This window comes from Odontesthes bonariensis, chromosome 19, assembly GCF_027942865.1.
Source record: "Odontesthes bonariensis isolate fOdoBon6 chromosome 19, fOdoBon6.hap1, whole genome shotgun sequence".
Lineage (NCBI taxonomy): Eukaryota > Metazoa > Chordata > Actinopteri > Atheriniformes > Atherinopsidae > Odontesthes > Odontesthes bonariensis.
In genome coordinates, this window is record NC_134524.1 from 1,721,843 (window position 1) to 1,748,187 (window position 26,345).

The 26,345-nt window shown below is 41.2% G+C and overlaps 1 pseudogene; it reads left to right on the forward strand.

Annotated features, from left to right (window-relative positions):
- The first annotated feature begins 24,485 nt into the window (after positions 1-24,485).
- LOC142369410 (uncharacterized) lies at positions 24,486-25,433 on the forward strand (annotated as a pseudogene).
- Positions 25,434-26,345: the final 912 nt, after the last annotated feature.

Below are 26,345 nucleotides of genomic sequence, written 5' to 3' on the forward strand. Positions count from 1 at the left end.
TAAAATGGAGAGGATAACAGCATTTGTTCATTTTAAACTGGAGAAATTCACCTCATACTGGGAAACTGGGTCAGCTATGTCACGCCCCATAGGCCTGATTTTATTTTTACAAATCAATAACTATTCCATATAAAAAGGATCACTCCCCACTTTGTACATATTCTTGTGTGATTTTGTTGTTGTTTGGTTCTTTCTTTTTTATCGTTTAGACATAAAACAAAAATACCACTTTGGCATTTAGGACAGACGAGAGATGCAGGATATATGCACATGTACCGGATGTGAATGTTTGTTTCTGAATGTCATTAAAAAAAATAATTAAAAAAACGCACCAAGTACCTCCTGTTAACAGAGCCAGATCTCAAAGAGCATATCTCCATCTTAAATAGTCGGTCCAGTAGGTGCAGAGTGCCGGTGTTCTCTGGAAATGATACGAGCCGTGGTTTACCACGCCACCTACTGACAGCAACACGTCACATTTCTGTCGGTGTTTCAGCAGAACCTGGCCTCCTGATAATGTTTTCACCATCAAACGTAAATGTACTTTATTCACACAGCCCTTTACAGGCGATCCTTACGGTGCACCAAAGTGCTTTACAGCAGGGATAAATAAAGAGAAGAAGAAGTAAAAACAAATAAAAACAATAAAAGAACAGTGAAAGCAATAAAAATACAACAAAATCGATTAAGATAAAATAAGATAAAAGTGTCATCATACTACTGGGTATTAAAAGCCATCCTAAATAAGTAGGTTTTTAGCCTACACTGGAAAAAATGCCCCAAATAAAAAGACGTTTTTGCTTGAAATAAGCAAAGAAATCTTCCAATGGAACTAGTGAAAATCGGCTTGTCAAGATATCTTGAAATAAAATGTGATATTTAGGACTTTTGAGATAAAAGTGATCTTGAAATTAGCTTAAAAACCTCTTCAAATGTAAAAAAAAAGTTTGTTTCATATGATATGTGACTCAAAACAATTTGTTTTCAAGACTTTTTCATTTAACAAGATATTCCAGATGTATTGTCTTCAAACCAGTCCCTATATCTGGCTGAAATAGATCTACCAGGACTGTTAAAAGCTCAGATAAATACGACGGGGCGAGGCCGCTAAGAGCTTTAAAAACAAACATTAAGGCGAGACACTACAGGTGAACAGGGTAATGTTTTAAAATAATAGATATCACCATGAAACTTCATCAGTTGATTACTTATACAAGTATGAAAAAAAATATATTACAAGTTTTAGAAATTTGTATGTTCACTTTTGGAAATGAGGCATCATCTCATTAAATATGCGCACATTTGCATATATTTCTGGAAGATAGATCTGAACATATGATAAAGCCAGGTACAAAATTCTTTTTTCATTTTGTTTACAAACAAAATGAAAAGAAAATTACTGAAGGATGTCAGGAAATCTGCTTCTATTTCCTAGGAAATAAAAATATACTGTCCATGGCCTAAAAAACATTGATTTTCGCCATATTTTTTTATTATAATGTCACATAAATCAGGCCAGGAATGATTTAGCAACAAATCCTTCTATAAATATCTTCAGAATACTGCTGAGTGTATAACTGGAAAGTTTGGTGTTAGTAGGTGCTCCGTAGGCTGAGATATTGATGCTGGAAAAATACAAAAAACTGATTTTGAGAAAACAGCATTTAAAGATTTAAATAGGAGAATTCATTTTGGTAAATTTGGGCGAAACGTACTGCCGCGATTAAACAAAATGTGATGAAATAAACATTTTAATTTATGTTTTGAAATAACACATATCGAAGGAGCAGACTGGCCCAGAATATAAAAATTGACCACTGCATGAAAAATCCCTGTTTTTGCCGGCCGTGTCTCGCCTTAAGAGTTTAAAATCAGTTCTGTAAAGGACAGGAAGCCGATGCAGGGAGTTCAGAACAGGAGTGATGTGCACACGTCTGTTGGTGTTGGTTAAAGACGGGCAGCAGCGTTCTGCACCAGCTGAAGGCGGCTGAGAGAAGACTGGGAGACGCCCACATAAAGAGCATTAAAACAGTCTGACCTTCAACTTATTAGGGCATGGATGGCTTTCTCAAGGTCATGACGACTTTAAAACATTTTAACTTTGGCCAAAACTAGTCCTGACGACATTGTTAATTTGTTTGTCCGACCTCAGATCAAAGGTCAAAGGTCCTGCAGATTCTGCAGGTGAAATTGTAATAATAAGGTGACTTGACTTCACTTGCACAAGAAAAGAATTACTTGGGACTTACTTGAGACTTGCACATGTGTGACTTGGTCCCATCTCTGATTGAGTCAAATTAAAAGTTGCCAACAGGCTCTTGAAGTCAGATGGGCAACAAATGAACATTAAATTCCCCACAGATCAGGAGCTTGTCATATTTTGGGAGAATGTCAGCCAGAAACTCAGAGAACTCTTGAATAACGCCCTTATTATATTTCGGAGGGCGATAGACACAACACAGGACTTGAGAACTCCACCGCAAACAATTGCAGTTCAAACGAGGAGCGTGCACCTGTGGGAAGAAGCCGACATTTAAAATAGTCATTGAAGACGACAGCAAGTCCCCCTCCTCGCCCGACACTCTCGGGGAGCTGAAGAAAGATGAGTTGGGTGGGAGGAGCTCAGAGAACGCGCTGTTTTCACCTGGTTTAAGCCGGGTTTCAGTCAACAGGAGGAAATCCAAGGAATGCGAAGTAAAAAAGTAATTTAGGATAAAAGTCTTATTTGCAACGGATCTGGTGTTGATGAGAGCCATGAGAACGAAACGCCGATCCGTCTGTTGGGAGGCCCGGTTAACGGGTCAGAGATTCTCCAGTGCACCCCCCCATTAAAGTACAGATGTTGGGCACCCAGGATGAAACCGACCAACAGACGGAGAGAATGTGTCAGTTAATGTCAAAGGAGCAGTCTAAAGGCTGAAAGCAATTTTTTGATTTTACGGTTAGAGACGAGGTTCGACTGGGGCTCCAACAATGACTGAGTGACTGGATGGATGGATGAAAACCCGTCCTTCCTAAACCTAACCAAGTGTGTTTGTCTGCTGATCCATCCAATCTGCAAGTGATCAACAATCACCTGAAATAAGGAAACACGACCAGGAACTGACAGCATCAACATGATGGTTCAAGGGAAACAAACCCGTCTAACGATGCAGGAAACTCACAGCAGAGCTGTAAACTGCTGTCGGTGGATTAAAAACCTCATAAAACGGTGTCAGACGGTAACATGTAACATGTTTCTATATGTCTTTAACATGATTACAACATATAACATGTTTCTATATGTCTGTAACATGATTCCAACATACAACATGTTTCTATATGTCTGTAACATGATTCCAACATATAACATGTTTCTATATGTCTGTAACATGATTCCAACATATAACATGTTTCTATATGTCTGTAACATGATTCCAACATATAACATGTTTCTATATGTCTGTAACATGATTCCAACATATAACATGTTTCTATATGTCTGTAACACGATTCCAACATATAACATGTTTCTATGTGTCTGTAACACGATTCCAACATATAACATGTTTCTATACGTCTGTAACATGATTCCAACATACAACATGTTTCTATATGTCTTTAACATGATTCCAACATATAACATGTTTCTATATGTCTGTAACATGATTCCGACATATAACATGTTTCTATATGTCTGTAACATGATTCCAACATATAACATGTTTCTATATGTCTGTAACATGATTCCAACATATAACATGTTTCTATATGTCTGTAACATGATTCCAACATATAACATGTTTCTATATGTCTGTAACATGATTCCAACATATAACATGTTTCTATATGTCTGTAACATGATTCCAACATATAACATGTTTCTATATGTCTGTAACACGATTCCAACATATAACATGTTTCTATATGTCTGTAACACGATTCCAACATATAACATGTTTCTATGTGTCTGTAACATGATTCCGACATATAACATGTTTCTATATGTCTGTAACATGATTCCGACATATAACATGTTTCTATATGTCTGTAACATGATTCCAACATATAACATGTTTCTATATGTCTGTAACATGATTCCAACATATAACATGTTTCTATATGTCTGTAACATGATTCCAACATATAACATGTTTCTATATGTCTGTAATATGATTACAACAAATAACATGTTTCTATATGTCTGTAACATGATTCCAACATATAACATGTTTCTATATGTCTTTAACATGATTCCAACATATAACATGTTTCTATATGTCTGTAACATGATTCCAACATATAACATGTTTCTATATGTCTTTAACATGATTCCAACATACAACATGTTTCTATATGTCTGTAACATGATTCCAACATATAACATGTTTCTATATGTCTGTAACATGATTCCAACATATAACATGTTTCTATATGTCTGTAACATGATTCCAACATATAACATGTTTCTATATGTCTGTAACATGATTCCAACATATAACATGTTTCTATATGTCTGTAACATGATTCCAACATATAACATGTTTCTATATGTCTTTAACATGATTCCAACATATAACATGTTTCTAAATGTCTGTAACATGATTCCAACATATAACATGTTTCTATATGTCTGTAACATGATTCCAACATATAACATGTTTCTATACGTCTGTAACATGATTCCAACATATAACATGTTTCTATATGTCTGTAACATGATTCCAACATATAACATGTTTCTATATGTCTGTAACATGATTCCAACATATAACATGTTTCTATATGTCTGTAACATGATTCCAACATATAACATGTTTCTATATGTCTGTAACATGATTCCAACATATAAAATGTTTCTATATGTCTTTAACATGATTCCAACATATAACATGTTTCTATATGTCTGTAACATGATTCCAACATATAACATGTTTCTATATGTCTGTAACATGATTCCAACATATAACATGTTTCTATACGTCTGTAACATGATTCCAACATATAACATGTTTCTATGTGTCTGTAACATGATTCCAACATACAACATGTTTCTATATGTCTGTAACATGATTCCAACATATAACATGTTTCTATATGTCTGTAACATGATTCCGACATATAACATGTTTCTATATGTCTGTAACATGATTCCAACATATAACATGTTTCTATATGTCTGTAACATGATTCCAACATATAACATGTTTCTATATGTCTGTAATATGATTCCAACAAATAACATGTTTCTATATGTCTGTAACATGATTCCAACATATAACATGTTTCTATATGTCTGTAACATGATTCCAACATATAACATGTTTCTATATGTCTTTAACATGATTCCAACATATAACATGTTTCTATATGTCTTTAACATGATTCCAACATATAACATGTTTCTATATGTCTGTAACATGATTCCAACATATAACATGTTTCTATATGTCTTTAACATGATTCCAACATACAACATGTTTCTATATGTCTGTAACATGATTCCAACATATAACATGTTTCTATATGTCTGTAACATGATTCCAACATATAACATGTTTCTATATGTCTGTAACATGATTCCAACATATAACATGTTTCTATATGTCTGTAACATGATTCCAACATATAACATGTTTCTATATGTCTGTAACATGATTCCAACATATAACATGTTTCTATATGTCTGTAACATGATTCCAACATATAACATGTTTCTATATGTCTGTAACACGATTCCAACATATAACATGTTTCTATATGTCTGTAACACGATTCCAACATATAACATGTTTCTATGTGTCTGTAACATGATTCCAACATATAACATGTTTCTATATGTCTGTAACATGATTCCGACATATAACATGTTTCTATATGTCTGTAACATGATTCCAACATATAACATGTTTCTATATGTCTGTAACATGATTCCAACATATAACATGTTTCTATATGTCTGTAACATGATTCCAACATATAACATGTTTCTATATGTCTGTAACATGATTCCAACATATAACATGTTTCTATATGTCTGTAATATGATTACAACAAATAACATGTTTCTATATGTCTGTAACATGATTCCAACATATAACATGTTTCTATATGTCTTTAACATGATTCCAACATATAACATGTTTCTATATGTCTGTAACATGATTCCAACATATAACATGTTTCTATATGTCTTTAACATGATTCCAACATACAACATGTTTCTATATGTCTGTAACATGATTCCAACATATAACATGTTTCTATATGTCTGTAACATGATTCCAACATATAACATGTTTCTATATGTCTGTAACATGATTCCAACATATAACATGTTTCTATATGTCTGTAACATGATTCCAACATATAACATGTTTCTATATGTCTGTAACATGATTCCAACATACAACATGTTTCTATATGTCTGTAACATGATTCCAACATATAACATGTTTCTATATGTCTGTAACATGATTCCAACATATAACATGTTTCTATATGTCTGTAACATGATTCCAACATATAACATGTTTCTATATGTCTGTAACATGATTCCAACATATAACATGTTTCTATATGTCTGTAACATGATTCCAACATATAACATGTTTCTATATGTCTGTAACATGATTCCAACATATAACATGTTTCTATATGTCTTTAACATGATTCCAACATATAACATGTTTCTATATGTCTTTAACATGATTCCAACATATAACATGTTTCTATATGTCTGTAACATGATTCCAACATATAACATGTTTCTATATGTCTGTAACATGATTCCAACATATAACATGTTTCTATATGTCTGTAACATGATTCCAACATATAACATGTTTCTATATGTCTGTAACATGATTCCAACATACAACATGTTTCTATATGTCTGTAACATGATTCCAACATATAACATGTTTCTATATGTCTGTAACATGATTCCAACATATAACATGTTTCTATATGTCTGTAACATGATTCCAACATATAACATGTTTCTATATGTCTTTAACATGATTCCAACATATAACATGTTTCTATATGTCTGTAACATGATTCCAACATATAACATGTTTCTATATGTCTTTAACATGATTCCAACATATAACATGTTTCTATATGTCTGTAACATGATTCCAACATATAACATGTTTCTATATGTCTGTAACATGATTCCAACATATAACATGTTTCTATACGTCTGTAACATGATTCCAACATATAACATGTTTCTATGTGTCTGTAACATGATTCCAACATACAACATGTTTCTATATGTCTGTAACATGATTCCAACATATAACATGTTTCTATATGTCTGTAACATGATTCCGACATATAACATGTTTCTATATGTCTGTAACATGATTCCAACATATAACATGTTTCTATGTGTCTGTAACATGATTCCAACATACAACATGTTTCTATATGTCTGTAACATGATTCCAACATATAACATGTTTCTATATGTCTGTAACATAATTCCAACATATAACATGTTTCTATATGTCTGTAACATGATTCCAACATATAACATGTTTCTATATGTCTGTAACATGATTCCAACATATAACATGTTTCTATATGTCTGTAACATGATTCCAACATATAACATGTTTCTATATGTCTGTAACATGATTCCAACATATAACATGTTTCTATAAGTCTGTAACATGATTCCAACATATAACATGTTTCTATATGTCTGTAACATGATTCCAACATATAACATGTTTCTATATGTCTGTAACATGATTCCAACATATAACATGTTTCTATATGTCTGTAACATGATTACAACATGATTCCAACATATAACATGTTTCTATATGTCTGTAACATGATTCCAACATATAACATGTTTCTATATGTGTGTAACATGATTCCAACATGTAACATGTTTCTATATGTCTGTAACACAATTCCAACATATAACATGTTTCTTTATGTCTGTAACATGATTACAACATATAACATGTTTCTATGTGTCTGTAACATGATTCCAACATATAACATGTTTCTTTATGTCTGTAACATGATTACAACATATAACATGTTTCTATGTGTCTGTAACATGATTCCAACATATAACATGTTTCTATATGTCTTTAACATGATTCCAACATATAACATGTTTCTATATGTCTGTAACATGATTCCAACATATAACATGTTTCTATATGTCTTTAACATGATTCCAACATATAACATGTTTCTATATGTCTGTAACATGATTCCAACATATAACATGTTTCTATATGTCTGTAACATGATTCCAACATATAACATGTTTCTATATGTCTGTAACATGATTCCAACATATAACATGTTTCTATATGTCTGTAACATGATTCCAAAATATAACATGTTTCTATATGTCTGTAACATGATTACAACATATAACATGTTTCTATGTGTCTGTAACATGATTCCAACATATAACATGTTTCTATATGTCTGTAACATGATTCCAACATATAACATGTTTCTATATGTCTGTAACATGATTCCAAAATATAACATGTTTCTATATGTCTGTAACATGATTACAACATATAACATGTTTCTATGTGTCTGTAACATGATTCCAACATATAACATGTTTCTATATGTCTGTAACATGATTCCAACATATAACATGTTTCTATATGTCTGTAACATGATTCCAAAATATAACATGTTTCTATATGTCTGTAACATGATTACAACATATAACATGTTTCTATGTGTCTGTAACATGATTCCAACATATAACATGTTTCTATATGTCTGTAACATGATTCCAACATATAACATGTTTCTATATGTCTGTAACATGATTACAACATATAACATGTTTCTATATGTCTGTAACATGATTCCAACATATAACATGTTTCTATATGTCTTTAACATGATTCCAACATATAACATGTTTCTATATGTCTTTAACATGATTCCAAAATATAACATGTTTCTATATGTCTGTAACATGATTCCAACATATAACATGTTTCTATATGTCTGTAACATGATTCCAACATATAACATGTTTCTATATGTCTGTAACATGATTCCAACATATAACATGTTTCTATACGTCTGTAACATGATTCCAACATATAACATGTTTCTATGTGTCTGTAACATGATTCCAACATATAACATGTTTCTATATGTCTGTAACATGATTCCAACATATAACATGTTTCTATATGTCTGTAATATGATTCCAACATATAACATGTTTCTATATGTCTGTAACATGATTACAACATATAACATGTTTCTATATGTCTGTAACATGATTCCAACATATAACATGTTTCTATATGTCTGTAACATGATTCCAACATATAACATGTTTCTATATGTCTGTAACATGATTCCAACATATAACATGTTTCTATATGTCTGTAACATGATTCCAACATATAACATGTTTCTATATGTCTGTAATATGATTCCAACATATAACATGTTTCTATATGTCTGTAACATGATTACAACATATAACATGTTTCTATATGTCTGTAACATGATTCCAACATATAACATGTTTCTATATGTCTGTAACATGATTCCAACATATAACATGTTTCTATATGTCTGTAACATGATTCCAACATATAACATGTTTCTATATGTCTGTAACATGATTCCAACATATAACATGTTTCTATATGTCTGTAACATGATTCCAACATATAACATGTTTCTATATGTCTTTAACATGATTCCAACATATAACATGTTTCTATATGTCTGTAACATGATTCCAACATATAACATGTTTCTATATGTCTGTAACATGATTCCAACATATAACATGTTTCTATATGTCTGTAACATGATTCCAACATATAACATGTTTCTATATGTCTGTAACATGATTCCAACATATAACATGTTTCTATACGTCTTAAACATGATTCCAACATATAACATGTTTCTATACGTCTTAAACATGATTCCAACATATGAAACGTGCTTTTAGATTTTAAAAGAAGCTAAAAAACACGTGAAAACATGTCACTTTTACAAATGATGGAGTTTATCTGTGTATCCCATAGCAACAGGTCACCGAAGAGCGATTTATATCACCCATAAACATTAGAATAAACCCAGAAGCTGCATGTATGAGTATATATTGTATAATGTGCAGCACTCCAGCCCGTCTCCATTATCTCCTTACCTGTCAGCTGATAATCCGTCAGCCTGGGTTTGACGTGGCCTAGATCCACCAACTGCCCCCCAAACTCATCACCGTGGAAACCGAGGAGTAGCCCCCCTGCACACACTCATAAACTGCCCCGGGGCCCCTAAAATCCCTCCCGGTTTGGAGAAAAGAGGAGGAAACGGAGGGATGGAGGGAAGGAGAGATGGACCGGAGTGTTCGGAGGTTTCCAGCAGAAGAGTCTCCTCTGTCACCCTGACGGGGATAAAGAGATTATGGAGGGATGATAGCGTCTGTCTCACACACAGCTGCACTCCCAGCGTTCAGCCTCAGCCAGGCCCAGCTCACCTGCTGCAGGTGGAGGTGAGAAACGCCACGCCCAGCTCACCTGCTGCAGGTGGAGGTGAGAAACGCCACGCCCAGCTCACCTGCTGCAGGTGGAGGTGAGAAACGCCCCGCCCAGCTCACCTGCTGCAGGTGGAGGTGAGAAACGCCCCGCCCAGCTCACCTGCTGCAGGTGGAGGTGAGAAACGCCACGCCCAGCTCACCTGCTGCAGGTGGAGGTGAGAAACGCCACGCCCAGCTCACCTGCTGCAGGTGGAGGTTAGAAACGCCACGCCCAGCTCACCTGCTGCAGGTGGAGGTTAGAAACGCCACGCCCAGCTCACCTGCTGCAGGTGGAGGTGAGAAACGCCACGCCCAGCTCACCTGCTGCAGGTGGAGGTGAGAAACGCCAGCTCACCCGCTGCAGGTGGAGGTGAGAAACGCCAGCTCACCTGCTGCAGGTGGAGGTTAGAAACGCCAGCTCACCTGCTGCAGGTGGAGGTTAGAAACGCCAGCTCACCTGCTGCAGGTGGAGGTGAGAAACGCCAGCTCACCTGCTGCAGGTGGAGGTGAGAAACGCCAGCTCACCTGCTGCAGGTGGAGGTTAGAAACGCCAGCTCACCTGCTGCAGGTGGAGGTGAGAAACGCCAGCTCACCTGCTGCAGGTGGAGGTGAGAAACGCCACGCCCAGCTCACCTGCTGCAGGTGGAGGTCAGAAACGCCCCGCCCAGCTCTGCGGGTGGGTTTCACGTCTGAGGAGAGGAGTAACGGTGACGTCACGGCGAGAGAAGGGAGGAGGAAAGGTCTAAAAGTGAGGAGGGAGGAGACGGGAAAAGTGAGGAGCAGATTAGAAACAGCGGTGCTGGTTTTCCTCTGATCCTCCTGAGTCAGCAGAGTTAACCCTGATAACACGCAGCAGGAACAGGCAGCTTTGATTGGCTTAGAGGGAATTAGTGGCGTGTGTGTTCACATGATCAGGCTGAACCCAGCATGTCAACATGTAGTGATCACACTGACCGCCATCCTCCCGGGGGGGCCTGAGGGCCTCCAAACAGGCGGATGCTGCCTGCACGGGGGCCTGAGGGCCTCCAAACAGCTGGATGCTGCCTGCACGGGGGCCTGAGGGCCTCCAAACAGCTGGATGCTGCCTGCACGGCGGCCTGAGGACCTCCAAACAGCTGGATGCTGCCTGCACGGCGGCCTGAGGGCCTCCAAACAGCTGGATGCTGCCTGCACGGGGGCCTGAGGGCCTCCAAACAGCTGGATGCTGCCTGCACGGCGGCCTGAGGGCCTCCAAACAGGCGGATGCTGCCTGCACGGGGGCCTGAGGGCCTCCAAACAGCTGGATGCTGCCTGCACGGGGGCCTGAGGGCCTCCAAACAGCTGGATGCTGCCTGCACGGGGGCCTGAGGGCCTCCAAACAGGCGGATGCTGCCTGCACGGGGGCCTGAGGGCCTCCAAACAGCTGGATGCTGCCTGCACGGGGGCCTGAGGGCCTCCAAACAGCTGGATGCTGCCTGCACGGGGGCCTGAGGGCCTCCAAACAGCTGGATGCTGCCTGCACGGGGGCCTGAGGGCCTCCAAACAGGCGGATGCTGCCTGCACGGGGGCCTGAGGGCCTCCAAACAGCTGGATGCTGCCTGCACGGGGGCCTGAGGGCCTCCAAACAGGCGGATGCTGCCGGCACGGGGGCCTGAGGGCCTCCAAACAGGCGGATGCTGCCTGCACGGGGGCCTGAGGGCCTCCAAACAGGCGGATGCTGCCTGCACGGGGGCCTGAGGGGCTCCAAACAGGCGGATGCTGCCTGCACGGGGGCCTGAGGGCCTCCAAACAGGCGGATGCTGCCTGCACGGGGGCCTGAGGGCCTCCAAACAGGCGGATGCTGCCTGCACGGGGGCCCGAGGGCCTCCAAACAGCTGGATGCTGCCTGCACGGGGGCCTGAGGGCCTCCAAACAGGCGGATGCTGCCTGCACGGCGCAGAGGAAACGTGAACGTGTGTCATCATCATATCAAATCAAATTTATTTATAGCACATTTCATGTACAAACAGTTCAAAGTGCTTCACATAAAATAAAAGCATTGCAGCAGGGAGTGGAAGAAGCATTAAAATACATAAAAGAATACAAAGAGAAATAAATAAAATCATTTAAATGAATTTAAAAACAAGCAACAGTCAGGATAAGTTAAAAGATATCTGTTATGATGTTATATATCTGTTATTATCTTTCATGTTCCATCCTCAGAAATCAGACGCCCATCACACGTCTTCATCTTTTTATTGACACCACAAACACCACCTTCCTCCTTAGTCATGAAACACCTTAATGCACCGAGGAGGAAAGCAACAGAGAACCGTTCCAGTGCTACTCTCACAGCAAACATCTGCTTCTTCCAGCTGTGGACCCGTCGCACACCGCCTGTCAGTCAGTCTGCGTCGCCGTGGAAACCAGCTGATTGGTCCTGGTTGGTCCACATCAGGCTGACGAAGCTTCCAGCTTCACGTTGGGAGCCCACAGATCTGCGTCTCCGAGCTCTGCTGCACTCCTGAGCGGTTCATGAGAGGAGTCAGTTCTTATTCAGGCTCCACTTTAAAGGGACAGTTCGCCTCTTCTGACATGAAGCTGTATGACATCCCATATCAGCAGCATCATTTATGAACTCTGCTCACAGGACGCAGCAGGGGGTAAGAAGATGTTCATAAATGATGTTGCTGATATGGGATGTCATACAGCTTCATGTCAGAAGAGGCGAACTGTCCCTTTAAGCTCATATTTTGTTTCAGAGTTATTTAATCAGTCACATATCACTTCTTGTTAAAGAAGCCCTAAAAAAACACAGTTTCTGTACATAGAAGCATGAATTAAACCATGAAGCCTAAAGGTTAAAGCTTCAGTCCTTTGTGTTTATTCTGACATGAAGCAGCTGTTTGAGGCTTTAAGGTGAATGTTACCACTTTAACTTTATTTCTGAGCTTGATGGAAGAAAAGAAATGAGCTTTTTGCTGACTCTAAACATTTTGCATAAAGCAATCAGACAGAAAATCTTTTGTCTAAGACGTCCATGTTTTTTTTCTGTCACTTTATTCATGAGTCCTGAGAGGATTTAAAAGCCTCCCTGGGCTTCTCCACATCTGGAGCTTACCGGCACGCAGCTGTTCTCCCGTTTGAAACATAGCACCAGTTTGCAGTGCAGGTAAATGTCCCCGGAGCTCTCAGAGAACTCGAACATGTTGAAGGAGAAGACGCTGGAGGTTCCCAGGCCGTTCCCCTCCACCTTCACCGCCACGCCACCGGGGTTCGGACAGCTGTTCACACAGAGGAAAACGCACCTTTAACGGGAGTGCAGTGGATGAATGACTCTGGGAGCACCTAGGAGCGCCTCAGAGCACCTCAGAGCACCTCTGAGCACCTCTGGACACCTAGGAGCACCTAGGAGCGCCTCAGAGCGCCTCGGCGAGCACCTCTGAGCACCTCTGAGCACCTAGGAGAACCTCTGAGCACCTCTGAGCACCCAGGTGCACCTAGGAGCACCTCTGGACACCTAGGAGCACCTAGGAGAACCTCTGAGCACCTAGGAGCACCTCTGGACACCCAGGTGCACCTAGGAGCACCTCTGAGCACCTAGGAGCACCTAGGAGAACCTCTGAGCACCTAGGAGCACCTAGGAGAACCTCTGAGCACCTAGGTGCACCTAGGAGCACCTCTGGACACCTAGGAGCACCTCAGAGCACCCAGGTGCACCTAGGAGCACCTCTGGACACCTAGGAGCACCTCAGAGCACCTCAGAGCACCCAGGTGCACCTAGGAGCACCTCTGGACACCTAGGAGCACCTAGGAGCACCTCTGGACACCCAGGTGTACCTAGGAGAACCTCTGAGCACCTAGGAGCACCTAGGAGAACCTCTGGACACCTAGGAGCACCTCAGAGCACCTCTGAGCACCCAGGTGCACCTAGGAGCACCTCTGGACACCCAGGTGCACCTAGGAGAACCTCTGAGCACCTAGGTGCACCTCTGAGCACCTAGGAGCGCCTCAGAGCACCTCAGAGCGCCTTGGAGAGCACCTCTGAGCACCTCTGAGCACCTAGGTGCACCTCTGAGCACCTCTGAGCACCTCTGAGCACCTCTGAGCACCTAGAAGTGCCTAGGAGCACATCTCACCCGTTCCTGATCAGGTCGTATCTCGCCCTTCCGTTGTACGAGGCCTCGTCGGTCGCCCAGCAGGAGTTGATCACCATGGTGACCACGTCTCCGTCCAGCCCGTCAGCGCCCAGCTCCACCCAGATCCTCTGGTTCAGCCGCACCTCGGCGTTCGACTCCACAGCTCGCGAGCGCTCGGCGTCGGTGAAGGCCTTCATGGTCAGAGTGTAAGCCCAGACTCCAGATGTGACGATGTGGATGACAGAGCTGCAGAACAAAGGGTCAGAGTCTGTGCCCGACCAACCTCAGAGCAACCAGAGCTGCACCCGCCCCCCCACACCTGTTTCTGACCAGCACGCTCCTGGGGGCGTCCCGATCGTACACGCAGGAGAAGTCCATGTAGACCTGGCCGTGGCGAGCGGTGATGTCAGAGGAGCCGTTCTGGACCCTGATGGCGTTCTGGTGGATGATGTGGCTGCTGTTGGTCTGAAGAGTTGCACGTTCAGATTAATCAGAAAGGTCCGAAACACTGAGGCTGTGTTCCAAACCGCCTACTAACTTTAACTTTTTTTAAGTTCCCGGATGCATCCTAGATTCTCCTAAATGTTGGGTATGCATCATGAGGTCACTACTCATACTCAAACTACCCAAGATGCAACGTAACGTGACGTTGCCGATCGTCATTTCCTGTCAAAACAGCAGTTTCAAGCTAGCTACAACGAGGGTAGGTTCACTTCCTGTTTTCAAAACAAAAGCACCAATTGTATCCTAATGGCTTTCCCTATGATAAAAGGCAACGGGTATTTTATTTTGTGAAAATAACCGGAAGTGCGTCGCTCACTGCGGCTAGCTTTAGTAGCGCCGAATTCGTGGGAACAAAATTGTAAACAGCCGGTATTTTGTCAGGTTTTCAACACGTTGGGGATCTAAACGACTACTTTCTCTCCTGAAAATGTTTCAAATGTTGCTAAAGTTTACAGAGTTTAGAGCTTAAGGGAAATCAGCTTCAGGCCGGCTGATTTCAGCTCGGGCAGGAGCGAAATGCATTGTGGGTAAACGCTCTGCATACTGTCTGATTGATGAGTATGCAGTATGCAGTATGCAGTATGCAGTATGTAGTATGCAGTATGTAGTATGCAGTATGCAGTATGTAGTATGCAGTATGCAGTATGTAGTATGCAGTATGCAGTATGCAGTATGCAGTTTGTAGTCTGCAGTATGTAGTATGCAGTATGCAGTATGTAGTATGCAGTATGCAGTATGTAGTATGCAGTATGCAGTATGCAGTATGCAGTATGCAGTATGCAGTATGTAGTATGCAGTATGTAGTATGCAGTATGCAGTATGCAGTATGTAGTATGCAGTATGCAGTATGCAGTATGTAGTATGCAGTATGCAGTATGCAGTATGCAGTATGTAGTATGCAGTATGCAGTATGTAGTATGCAGTATGTAGTATGCAGTATGCAGTATGCAGTATGCAGTATGTAGTATGCAGTATGTAGTCTGCAGTATGCAGTATGTAGTATCCAGTATGCAGTATGTAGTATGCAGTATGTAGTATGTAGTATGCAGTATGCAGTATGCAGTATGCAGTATGCAGTATGTAGTATGCAGTATGCAGTATGTAGTATGCAGTATGCAGTATGCAGTATGTAGTATGCAGTATGCAGTATGTAGTATCCAGTATGCAGTATGTAGTATGCAGTATGTAGTATGCAGTATGTAGTATGTAGTATGCAGTATGTAGTATGTAGTATGTAGTATGCAGTATGTAGTATGCAGTATGTAGTATGTAGTATGTAGTATGTAGTATGTAGTATGTAGTATGCAGTATGTAGTATGTAGTATGTAGTATGTAGTATGCAGTATGTAGTATGCAGTATGTAGTATGTAGTATGTAGTATGTAGTATGTAGTATGCAATATGTAGTATGCAGTATGTAGTATGTAGTATGTAGTATGTAGTATGTAGTATGTAGTATGCAGTATGTAGTATGCAGTATGCAGTATGTAGTATGTAGTATGCAGTATGCAGTATGCAGTATGCAGTATGTAGTATGCAGTATGCAGTATGCAGTATGTAGTATGCAGTATGCAGTATGCAGTATGTAGTATGCAGTATGCAGTATGTAGTATGCAGTATGCAGTATGCAGTATGTAGTATGCAGTATGCAGTATGCAGTATGTAGTATGCAGTATGCAGTATGTAGTATGTAGTATGCAGTATGTAGTATGTAGTATGTAGTATGCAGTATGTAGTATGCAGTATGTAGTATGTAGTATGTAGTATGTAGTATGTAGTATGCAGTATGTAGTATGCAGTATGCAGTATGTAGTATGTAGTATGCAGTATGCAGTATGCAGTATGCAGTATGTAGTATGCAGTATGCAGTATGCAGTATGTAGTATGCAGTATGCAGTATGCAGTATGCAGTATGCAGTATGTAGTATGCAGTATGCAGTATGCAGTATGTAGTATGTAGTATGCAGTATGTAGTATGCAGTATGTAGTATGCAGTATGCAGTATGTAGTATGTAGTATGTAGTATGTAGTATGTAGTATGTAGTATGTAGTATGCAGTATGTAGTATGCAGTATGTAGTATGCAGTATGCAGTATGTAGTATGTAGTATGTAGTATGTAGTATGCAGTATGTAGTATGCAGTATGTAGTATGCAGTATGCAGTATGTAGTATGTAGTATGCAGTATGCAGTATGCAGTATGCAGTATGTAGTATGCAGTATGCAGTATGCAGTATGTAGTATGCAGTATGCAGTATGTAGTATGCAGTATGCAGTATGCAGTATGTAGTATGCAGTATGCAGTATGCAGTATGTAGTATGCAGTATGCAGTATGTAGTATGCAGTATGCAGTATGCAGTATGCAGTATGTAGTATGTAGTATGTAGTATGCAGTATGCAGTATGCAGTATGTAGTATGCAGTATGCAGTATGTAGTATGCAGTATGCAGTATGCAGAATGTAGTATGCAGTATGCAGTATGCAGTATGCAGTATGTAGTATGCAGTATGCAGTATGCAGTATGCAGTATGTAGTATGTAGTATGTAGTATGTAGTATGCAGTATGCAGTATGTAGTATGCAGTATGTAGTATGTAGTATGCAGTATGCAGTATGTAGTATGCAGTATGTAGTATGTAGTATGCAGTATGTAGTATGTAGTATGCAGTATGCAGTATGTAGTATGCAGTATGTAGTATGCAGTATATAGTATGTAGTATGCAGTATGCAGTATGTAGTATGCAGTATGTAGTATGTAGTATGTAGTATGCAGTATGTAGTATGTAGTATGCAGTATGTAGTATGTAGTATGCAGTATGTAGTATGTAGTATGCAGTATGCAGTATGTAGTATGCAGTATGTAGTATGCAGTATGTAGTATGTAGTATGCAGTATGTAGTATGTAGTATGCAGTAGGCAGTATGTAGTATGCAGTATGTAGTATGTAGTATGTAGTATGCAGTATGTAGTATGTAGTATGCAGTATGCAGTATGTAGTATGCAGTATGTAGTATGTAGTATGTAGTATGCAGTATGCAGTATGCAGTATGTAATATGTAGTATGCAGTATGTAGTATGTAGTATGTAGTATGTAGTATGTAGTATGTAGTATGCAGTATGTAGTATGCAGTATGTAGTATGTAGTATGTAGTATGTAGTATGTAGTATGTAGTATGCAGTATGTAGTATGCAGTATGCAGTATGTAGTATGCAGTATGCAGTATGTAGTATGCAGTATGTAGTATGCAGTATGCAGTATGTAGTATGCAGTATGTAGTATGTAGTATGCAGTATGCAGTATGTAGTATGCAGTATGTAGTATGTAGTATGTAGTATGCAGTATGTAGTATGTAGTATGCAGTATGCAGTATGTAGTATGTAGTATGCAGTATGCAGTATGTAGTATGCAGTATGCAGTATGCAGTATGTAGTATGTAGTATGTAGTATGTAGTATGCAGTATGCAGTATGCAGTATGTAATATGCAGTATGCAGTATGTAGTATGCAGTATGCAGTATGTAGTATGTAGTATGTAGTATGTAGTATGCAGTATGCAGTATGTAGTATGCAGTATGTAGTATGTAGTATGTAGTATGCAGTATGCAGTATGCAGTATGTAATATGCAGTATGCAGTATGCAGTATGTAGTATGCAGTATGTAGTATGTAGTATGTAGTATGTAGTATGCAGTATGTAGTATGTAGTATGCAGTATGCAGTATGTAGTATGCAGTATGTAGTATATAGTATGCAGTATGTAGTATGCAGTATGCAGTATGCAGTATGCAGTATGTAGTATGCAGTATGTAGTATGTAGTATGCAGTATGTAGTATGCAGTATGCAGTATGCAGTATGCAGTATGCAGTATGCAGTATGTAGTATGCAGTATGTAGTATGCAGTATGCAGTATGTAGTATGCAGTATGCAGTATGCAGTATGCAGTATGCAGTATGCAGTATGTAGTATGTAGTATGCAGTATGTAGTATGTAGTATGCAGTATGTAGTATGCAGTATGCAGTATGCAGTATGCAGTATGCAGTATGCAGTATGCAGTATGTAGTATGCAGTATGCAGTATGCAGTATGCAGTATGTAGTATGCAGTATGCAGTATGCAGTATGCAGTATGCAGTATGCAGTATGTAGTATGCAGTATGCAGTATGCAGTATGTAGTATGTAGTATGTAGTATGCAGTATGTAGTATGCAGTATGCAGTATGTAGTATGTAGTATGTAGTATGCAGTATGCAGTATGTAGTATGCAGTATGTAGTATGCAGTATGCAGTATGCAGTATGCAGTATGCAGTATGCAGTATGCAGTATGTAGTATGCAGTATGCAGTATGCAGTATGTAGTATGTAGTATGCAGTATGTAGTATGCAGTATGCAGTATGCAGTATGCAGTATGTAGTATGTAGTATGTAGTATGCAGTATGTAGTATGCAGTATGCAGTATGCAGTATGCAGTATGCAGTATGCAGTATGTAGTATGTAGTATGCAGTATGCAGTATGCAGTATGCAGTATGCAGTATGCAGTATGCAGTATGTAGTATGTAGTATGCAGTATGTAGTATGCAGTATGCAGTATGCAGTATGTAGTATGTAGTATGCAGTATGCAGTATGCAGTATGCAGTATGCAGTATGCAGTATGTAGTATGCAGTATGTAATATGCAGTATGCAGTATGTAGTATGCAGTATGTAGTATGCAGTATGCAGTATGTAGTATGTAGTATGCAGTATGTAGTATGCAGTATGCAGTATGCAGTATGTAGTATGTAGTATGCAGTATGCAGTATGCAGTATGCAGTATGTAGTATGCAGTATGCAGTATGCAGTATGCAGTATGCAGTATGCAGTATGCAGTATGTAGTATGTAGTATGCAGTATGTAGTATGCAGTATGCAGTATGCAGTATGTAGTATGTAGTATGCAGTATGCAGTATGTAGTATGCAGTATGTAGTATGTAGTATGCAGTATGCAGTATGCAGTATGCAGTATGCAGTATGTAGTATGTAGTATGCAGTATGCAGTATGTAGTATGCAGTATGCAGTATGCAGGATGTAGTATGTAGTATGCAGTATGTAGTATGCAGTATGCAGTATGTAGTATGCAGTATGCAGTATGCAGTATGTAGTATGCAGTATGCAGTATGCAGTATGTAGTATGCAGTATGCAGTATGCAGTATGTAGTATGTAGTATGCAGTATGTAGTATGCAGTATGCAGTATGTAGTATGCAGTATGTAGTATGTAGTATGTAGTATGTAGTATGTAGTATGTAGTATGCAGTATGTAGTATGTAGTATGTAGTATGTAGTATGTAGTATGCAGTATGTAGTATGTAGTATGTAGTATGTAGTATGTAGTATGCAGTATGCAGTATGCAGTATGTAGTATGCAGTATGTAGTATGTAGTATGTAGTATGTAGTATGCAGTATGTAGTATGTAGTATGTAGTATGTAGTATGTAGTATGCAGTATGCAGTATGCAGTATGTAGTATGCAGTATGCAGTATGTAGTATGTAGTATGTAGTATGTAGTATGTAGTATGTAGTATGTAGTATGTAGTATGTAGTATGTAGTATGCAGTATGCAGTATGCAGTATGTAGTATGCAGTATGTAGTATGTAGTATGTAGTATGCAGTATGCAGTATGCAGTATGTAGTATGTAGTATGTAGTATGCAGTATGTAGTATGTAGTATGTAGTATGCAGTATGTAGTATGTAGTATGCAGTATGCAGTATGTAGTATGTAGTATGTAGTATGTAGTATGCAGTATGCAGTATGCAGTATGTAGTATGCAGTATGTAGTATGCAGTATGTAGTATGCAGTATGCAGTATGCAGTATGTAGTATGCAGTATGTAGTAGAGGACCCACCCTGATGTCGGCCCCGCAGCTGCTGCTGCCGCTGAAGCTGAACGCCACCATGTGGGTCCGCTCGTCCATCCGACCCCTGCAGCGCCGGTCGTTCAGGTGCAGGTCGCTGTAGGCGACGCCTTCGTCCTCCAGGAGACACGCAGCCAGCGTGAGAGAAGCAGAGTTCTGCCTGCAGACTGCTGGATCAGGAAATGGAGAGGGAGTCACAGCGGGCCTGGATGGCTGCAGGGAAGCTTTCAGCTGTTGTTGCTGCTGTCGTACCTAATGAGTCCGTCCGGCTGCGCCCGGAGGCATAAAGCGCCCGGCAGAAGCAGCGCGTCTCACCGCCGACCGCTTTCTGTCCGCAGAACTCGTGAGCGCTGCAGGTCGTGTTCTGACAGAGGAACCCGGTGGAGGCTGCAGTGAGACACACGGATAAATAAATACAACAAATAAAGAACGGGACACCTGCAGGAAGCCACAGGTCAGAATAAGATGGAGAGCAATGTTCCCTCTAATCTTTTCACGTGTCTGAGCTCCCTGAGCACACTGAGGAGCACTGTGAGCAGCATCAGATGTGCACGCTGTGGCACACCAGCATCACTAGGGATGGGAATTGATAAGATTTTTACGATTCCAATTCCATTTTTGATTCTGCTTAACGATTCGGTTCTTTGTCGGTTCCCTTATTGATTCTCATTTGGAGAAAAAGGACAACAAACCGGTCGATTAGCATCAACTTTGTTTAGTTTAGAAGTAACACGAGTCATGAGCTCACAAACCCAACAACGGTGAGGTCCACATTGGTCTATCATGGCCTGGGTTAGTTAGTTACCTCCAGTGTTAGCTGAGGACATGCTAACGTTGCTAACGTTGCTAACATTGCCAACGTAGCTGGGTTCAGATTCACCAACGTTAATTCAATTCAATTCAATTCATTTTTATTTATATAGCGCCAAATACAACAAATGTCATCTCAAGGCACTTAGATAGTAAGTCCAATTCAAGCCAATTGGAATTCAATTAATTAATAAGTTAGTCCGGAGCAGATCGAAAACGCGACATTCATTCATAGTTATTGCATGTTGGTAGTATTTCCTCCCTTTGGGGAAATATTCACTTTGCAAGTTGCCCTGTTGTTGTCTTTTTTAGGGATGCGGAACCGAACTTTCGAGCGTTTGTACCGCTTGGGCGCCATGTTTACTGTTGGCTGCTGGCTGCGCTGGACTCATTAACGTCATTCGCGCCCACTGGAATCGATAAGGGAATCGCTTGCAAAATTGCCAAACGATTCCAAGGAATTGAAACACTTTGAACAGGTGTGCTGCTTAGGGATGGGAACCGGTTCTTGTTGAGAACCGGTTCCCATCCCTAAGCAGCACACCTGTTCAAAACCCTGGATCATAGCCAGTTATATGGCTTATAAAAATAATCAAATCACAGCAGCAATTTCCATTAGTTCACTTTTAATATAAGCGATTTGGCCCACTTAAAATGAAAAAGACAAAAATCTTGTTGTTCATGAGATGTGTAGTATGTTATCTGTTATATGTGAGAGTCATGCTTGCAGCCTGGTTTTGCAGAGCAGACCTTTCTCACTCGAAAAAGAAAAAATCTGACCCAGTTTCAGCGCTTGTTCTTCTGTTTGCACTCAGACAGCCATTCCATCCTAAAAGAACCGCATTTCTTTTTTACTTTGGCTCGGTGAGTGGATGTGTCGCTGGCGCTGCCCGTTCGTTTCGCCATGATAAGGGGTTGCGTCTCACTGTTAGCTAGCTAACCTGCACGGCGCGTATGGGCAGGGCACATATGCAAGCACCATCAATGCTCTGATTGGCTGCATAGCGCAAGTAAGCCGTATCGTATCATTGGCTGAACGCCTGTCACTCACTGCGTTATGTTGAAAAATGGTACAGAAAAAAACAGTATTGGTCTAATTAATTAGATTAGGTCTAGTATTAGATATAAATCAATACGTTAATGGTGAATTTTATTGATGGGGAGTAAAGCAGGTCCTACAGCACTCAGCCATGGACCTCCAGCCCTCCGGCTCTGGCGTGGACCTCCAGCCCTCCGGCTCCGGCGTGGACCTCCAGCCCTCCGGCTCCGGCGTGGACCTCCAGCCCTCCGGTGTGGACCTGTGCAGGCTACAGGCTCTGCTGTAGGCCTCCAGGAACTGACAGTTTAGACCGTCCAGCGCAGGATATCGGCACAAAGTGTGGCTGCAGGCGGCTATGAAGGGCTCTGGGTCAATGTCACAGGAGGAGAAGGGCGCCTCCTGCAGGAGGCGACAGCTGGTGCACACATGAACAGACACAGAAAGGCAGAAAACACACTGATGACCCGAGTGTTGGTGGGAACGTCACATGCAACACAGACAGATGCTTCTGGGGGAATCCGCTCACCGGCTGCTCACGCTGGTGCAGTTGATCGTACCGTCGGTAGCGTCGCTGTGCTGCGCCTCGCAGCTAGGGGGCGACAAACAACACAAGGTCAGCCCCGACCTTTGCTCTGACATCATGCTTATCCATGTTTCTGATCTTATTAATGCTTCACTAGGAGGAAAACTTAGTCATATTCAAATGGTCTATTAAGACCTATTACCACTGTAAGCCTTAATATTTCCTCTCAGATGAAAGTCTTTTAAAGATTTGTTATCATTCATTATATCAACCGTTCTGTTATTAGCTATATTTTTAAATGCCTCCTCTTAGAGGAGAGTTTATCTATGTTTGTTAGCTTTTGTTAGTTTACTCAAATGACCTGTTATAGTTTTACCAATCCTACTATTAGCTAACTTTACTTTTGCTCTGTTATAGTTATACCAATCCTACTATTAGCTAAATTTACTTTTGCTCTGTTATAGTTATACCAATCCTACTGTTAGCTAAAACTACCTGATTGATGTTCTGTATTTACCTGTATTTCTGTGTTTCTGTGTTGTAAAGCACTTTGGATCGCCTTATTGCTGAAAAGTGCTATATAAATAAATTTCACTTTCACTTCACTTCACATCACACACATGCAGCATACACAGCATCACTGCCGGGGTCTTACCTGCTGGAGCTGTACTCGGAGAGCCTCAGCTCGCTCAAAGACCTGCTGGAGTTTCCACACAGACCCCGAACAGACCAAGCAGCCGGTCCTGGACAGGTTCGGGTGGGAATTAGAGTTCGATCCGCAGTCAAACCAAGGTGAACGTGGCCTAAACCAGACGATGCATTTCCTTTACCTTCCAGGTGGATCTGTGCCATGGAGCCATCGAAGAAGACCGAGGTGGTGAGGTTGGTGAGCGACAGCTTGGCTCGGACTCCAGTTTCATCCTGAGAGAGTTCCACACCATGAACAAGCCGAGCTGAGCTGTTAAATGTGAGCGTTGACTCGTTCACCTGCATCACAGAGGAACATCAAGAGGAACATCACAGAGGAACATCAAGAGGAACATCAAGAGGACCACCAAGAGGAACACCAAGAGGTACACCAAGAGGTACATCAAGAAGAACACCAAGAGGACCACCAAGAGGAACATCAAGATGACCATCAAGAGGACCACCAAGAGGTACATCAAGAAGAACACCAAGAGGACCACCAAGAGGAACATCAAGAGGACCACCAAGAGGACCACCAAGAGGAACACCAAGATGACCACCAAGAGGTACATCAAGAAGAACACCAAGAGGACCACCAAGAGGAACATCAAGAGGACCACCAAGAGGACCACCAAGAGGAACACCATGGGTTACACCAAGAGGTACATCAAGAAGAACACCAAGAGGACCACCAAGAGGAACATCAAGAGGACCACTAAGAGGAACATCAAGAGGACCACCAAGAGGACCACCAAGAGGAACACCAAGGGTTACACCAAGAGGTACATCAAGAAGAAGACCAAGAGGACCACCAAGAGGAACATCAAGAGGACCACCAAGAGGAACACCATGAGGACCACCAAGAGGAACACCATGAGGACCACCAAGAAGAACACCAAGAGGAACACCAAGAGGGACATCAAGAAGAACACCAAGAGGAACACCATGAGGACCACCAAGAGGAACACCATGAGGACCACCAAGATGACCATCAAGAGGACCACCAAGAGGTACATCAAGAGGACCACCAAGAGGACCACCAAGAAGAACACCAAGAGGACCACCAAGAGGACCACCAAGAGGACCACCAAGAGGAACATCAAGAGGAACACCAAGAGGAACACCAAGAAGAACACCAAGAGGAACACCAAGAGGACCATCAAGAGGAACACCAAGAGGACCACCAAGAGGACCACCAAGAGGAACACCAAGAGGACCACCAAGAGGACCATCAAGAGGAACACCAAGAGGACCATCAAGAGGAACACCAAGAGGAACACCAAGAGGACCACCAAGAGGACCACCAAGAGGAACATCAACAGATCCCTCCCACAGAAATAAGCCCTGAGATTAGACTTTGTTCTGATACAGCTGTGGCTGCAGGCCCCTCACCCGGATCCTTCCGCCTTGTTCCAGGTGAATGTGAACACCTGGTCCATCCAGCCGAATCGTCACGCTGTCCAGGAAGCTCACGTCTTTACGACGCCGCTCCTGGAAGTTGGCCCACATGTGGAAATCAGGGGCCGACGGAGACGACAGCATCGAGTACGCACACCTATCCCCAACAAAGTTCACATGGCTGTGGATGTCGATGACGGCGGGGCCAATCACAGTGCAGGTGGAGACCGGCACGGGGTCCAACAGGACGTCCTGAGGGGCGTCGCCCAGTGTGGCGCTTAGTGTTGGGCTCAGCAAGGTTCCCGGGATGCAGCTGGTGGAGGCAGAAAGGTTCCCAAACAACCACAAAGGTTAAACCCAAACCATAAACTCTTCCTGCTGCTGTTACATGTTACTGTCAAAGCTTTTTGTTGTTGAAGAAGGTGTGATGAAACATTTCCAAACAAATAAGGTCACGAAACTGCTTTAACGAGTTTCTGTTGTGAACATGTTTACCTGCCGTTGCCTAGACAACGCTCCAGGGGACCACAGGCAGAGTACCGGAGGCCAGCAGTGTCATCACAGGTAAGAAACAGGCAGGTTTCAGGGGAATTCACCTCTGAACCCAGCTTATACACAACACCTGAGAAGTGAAGGAAGGTTAGTTTGGTCACTCGCTGACGGTAAAACCAACCAAAGGCACAAATTAAACCAACCTGAATGTCTGCATCCACTGACATCCAGGTATCCACGACTTTCTTTGTTTTCAGGAGTGTTTGTGACGCTCAGCGTGTCGACCGAGACGCCGTCGACCTGAACATCAACCACCTTAAAAACCCAAAGACACCTGATTTCAGCTCAGAGAACGTGTTGTTTCAGCTCTT